This window comes from Tupaia chinensis, unplaced genomic scaffold, assembly GCF_000334495.1.
Source record: "Tupaia chinensis unplaced genomic scaffold, TupChi_1.0 Scaffold000074_1, whole genome shotgun sequence".
In the NCBI taxonomy this organism is placed as follows: Eukaryota; Metazoa; Chordata; class Mammalia; order Scandentia; family Tupaiidae; genus Tupaia; species Tupaia belangeri.
In genome coordinates this window covers 6,980,860-6,985,075 of record NW_006159534.1, presented here as the reverse complement: position 1 = coordinate 6,985,075, position 4,216 = coordinate 6,980,860, and positions in this window count along the sequence as shown.

The following is a 4,216-nucleotide window of genomic DNA, read 5'->3' as shown; positions in this document are numbered from 1 at the left end:
TGCTGGGCGCGTGTGCGTCCATGCCCAAGATCCCGAGAGGAGAATGGAGGAGAAGGGATTGTAGTGTGGCCATCCCTCCAGGGGATGATTTCTTGCTTTCTGTCTCTCTTTCTGGCGAGCGCATGCACCCTATAGCAAAACAAACAAACAAACAAACAAAACACACACACAATAAAACCCTTGCTACTTCCTTATTCTACCAAAGGGAACCAGAGTGAAAGAGGTTGTTGTGGATGGAGTTCTAGGAGGGATCCAGCTGCTGGGATCTGGCTGTACAACCATTCAGAGTTGTAATAGAGGTGATTGTTACTGGTTTTACCAACCACAGCAAGAGGAACCTGCAGGGGTCGTAATGGCACTTTGCCCTGAGGCCAAGCTGATATGGGTCAGTCAGCACATACGAACAGCCACACTGGTTTACAAGGATAGAACTACTTCCTTCTCTTTGGTAAATCGCCTCTGCCCTGAGCCCCTGAGTGGCTTGGCTTGGGTGCTGCACCCAGTCCTCCCAACTCCTCTGTGTACCAATTTTCAAAGATTTTGAATAGCACTTGTCTTGGGATATTGCTTTTAATGTTTTGAGGTAATGAATAAGTTCTATAAAGAAATATATTTCACTGAACTTGCAGGCCACACCAGGATGGATGGACTATTAATATTAAGAAAATATTCATTTGTTCAATATACGGGGTAAGTGGCTAATTACAACAGAGACATAAGAGTGGGGTGGAAATACAGTTGTATATCTTTGCACCTGGGCATGGATGAGAGAAAAGCGAAAGGAGAAATGAGGAAAAGGAAGCCTGAAGGGGAGGGAGGTACCTAGCGTAGAGAAGACAGTAAAACAGCGGATACATGTTTGGGACTGAATACATAAATGAATACACTACTAAATGACAGGCATAAGGGCCACTCAGGATATTTGTTTTTGTGAGGATTCAGTAGGATAATTAATCAGTGCGACACATGTAAAGCACCTGCTCTATGTCAGCTTTGGGCTAGGATACAGAGTTGAATCAAACATGGTCTGACCGAGGTGTATTCATCAATTTAGAAGGGAGAGAGAAGGTTGAGAAGTGAGAACTGTATTCAGCAACAAAATGATGGGCCAGAGAAAGGAATTTTTCTTATACTAACGTGTTATACAGGTTGAGCATCTCTCATCCGAAAATCTGAAATACTTGGAAATCTGAAACTTTTTAGTACGGACATGACATCACAGGTGGTAAATTCCACACCTGATCTCATGCGATGGGTCACAACAAACAGTCAAAACAGAATGATATAGAAATTGACCTTCGGGTAATTGTAGATGGTGCGTGTGAGACACAAATGAATACCATGTTTAGATTGGGGAACTGTGCTCAAGATATTTTGTTATGTACATGTAAATATTCTAAAATCTGGAAGAATGAAACATTTGAACATTTCCCGCCCCAAGTGTACTCAGCCTGTATTAGCAGAAGTAGAACCATCAAGCTCTGGTGGGAGATAATTCTCACACTAGGTGGTAATTCTCCCACTAGATAATTCTCCCAAGCTCCTAGTGGGAGATAATTCTCCCACTAGGCTGAACCTTACTGAACTTGTACTACTGAGCTCAGCGTGAAGGCCCATCTTTTTAAAAAAAATTTTAATTAAAAATTAATTTTAAAATTTTTCCATGGGGAATGGTCATACCACACTCCCTTCTCCTCTATTTCTTCATCCTATCAGGATTTTGAGCATGCAGACATACGTGCCTGGCATCTTTTTCAAGCTGCTGGGTCTGAGATTCAAACTGTGGGGTCACCCATGTGGGATTCAGCTGCCTTAACCACCAGAGCATGAAGTTGGCCCAGGGGTCCTATTTTTCAAGAAAAATGTTGATGGCCAGCCACAATGGTATAGCAGTAACACAGTACTCTGTGGTGTTGGGCCCACACGGGAAGGTCCCGGGGTTCAGGTCCCCAGTTCTCTCTGTAAACAGTGGACACGTGCATGCATGCTCATGATGCTGGCTGGCTGAGCTGGGGTGGGTCACGGCATGAAGATCTCGCTGGGCTGTCACTCTCTCCCTCTCTCCTCTCTCTCCCTTGAAGGAGATAGATGTATGTGTAAATGTTCTGAGGGAGTGGCTGTTGGCAGGGCTGGCTTCCTAGGCATGTGACAAGTACAGTCACACCAGCTTCTCTTTGAAGGACCCTGTACTTGGTCACCTAAAGCTCTGTCACTGTCACGGAAATCATGCTCTTTTTATTGTTGAACTTGTGTTCTGTGAGTAAAGTTTATGGGGACAGTGGAGCAGTGGAGCATGCATGTTAGCAGAGGAGATATGTCCCCCCTTGCGTCACCATCCATTTGCATGTAACATTCATGATGACCACTCTGCTTCCTTTGAGTCTCACCCTTTCCTCATGTATGTGGGCTCAGCAGGATTCAGCGCTCACATGTACCTGCTCCATATCAAAGCATGTTTGTATCACGCTCCACATGTATCAACACGTGCTACATGTGCTCATATCACTACACCCACCACAGCAGGGTGCCAATGGCCCTGAGAGGCCATACTTTCCATTAGAACCAGAACTTGCGTGGAGTACAGAAAGAAGGGAATGGTATTCAGAGAAACAAGAGCAACCTGGGAACCCCATCATATCTATCCTCATCTGCATCATCTCCATGTAAGACTCCACCCCTTATGCTGAGCCCATTCATGTGAAAGAAAGGGGAAACTGGGCAAGCTGCAGTTGCCATATTATAAGGAGGAGTCCTTCTTACTCATTAGTAAGCCAGAGGTAGAGAGTGGTGATAGAATGTGTGCATATAAAGAAGTAAGGGCTGGCTCCATGGTCTAGCGGTTAAGGGAGCTGGATCTCACATGGCCAACCACACTGTTCGAATCCCAGTCCTGGCAACTTGAAAAAACACTAGGTATGTGTATGTTTATACCCAAATCCCAACAGGGTGGAGAGATGGACGAGAAGGGATTGTAGGGTGACTGTGCTCCATGGGAAGTGGTTCTCCCCCTCTCCCTGTCTGTTTCTCTCTAGTGAGCACACATGCCCTCATAATTTTTTTAAAAAGCCGAAGTAACCAACTATCTTATGCAGCATTATCATTGTTCTGTTAAGACAAAAAATAGATTTATGAGCTACAAAGTACAAAATGTAATTTTGGTGATTCTGAATATGAGATCAAATGTCTTAAAATGAGCTACCACTGTGTAATATAACTGTAGAAAAATACATGTAACATAAATGTTATCAAGACAGCCATTTTAAGTGTCTAGTCCAGTGGTATTTATTACACTAATGTTGTGCAACCATCACTACCTCCCACCTCTGGGATTTTTTCATTTTGCACAACTGAAATTTTGCACCCACTGAGCGCTAACTCTCCATCCTCTTCTCCATCCAGCCCCTGGCAACCACCATCTTACTTTCTTTTTCTGCTTTTTCAGTTGCCAGAGAGGGCATGTACTCAACACAGAGCCTGAGAGAGAGGATGAGGGGGAAAGCGCCCCCAGGAAAGCATGGCCACACTGCATTCCCTTCTTCATTTCTCCATTTTGTTAAGACTTTGGGCATGAGGGAGGGGCTCAGCAGGTGGTATAGTGGTTATGGTGCTAGACTCCTACACGGCCAACTGTGGTTCAAATCCTGGACCCGGCAGCTTGAAACTCGGGGACGCGTGCATGTGTACTTAAAATTTCAAGAGGAGGATGGAGGAGAAGGGAATGTAATGTGGCCATTCCTGGGGGGGGGGGGTAATTTCTCTTTCTCTGTCTCTCTCTGTGTCTCCAGCAAGCACACATGCCCTATAACAAAAATCTTAAAAAAAAAAAAAAAAAAAAAGACTGAGTGCACAAGCACGTGTTCAGAATGTTTTCAAGCCAGTATGGGTGAGATTTGAATTGTGGTTGGCTATGTGGGATCCAGCTTCCCTTAATCACTGGGCTACGAGGCTCATCCCCATTTTACTTCCTATCTCTATGAATTTGACTACTCTAGATACCTTATAGGAGTAGAATCTTACAGTATTGGTCTTTGTGTGCCTGACTTATTTCACTTTACATATAGTCCTCTAGATTTATTCATGAGAACAGCAGTTGGCGTAATGGCTATGTCGCTGGACTCTCACGTAGTCGACCGCAGTTCGTGTCCTGGCCCCGGTGGCTTAAAACTCACGCCGGGCGCGTGTGTGTGCATGCCCAAGATCCTGAGAGGAAAATGGA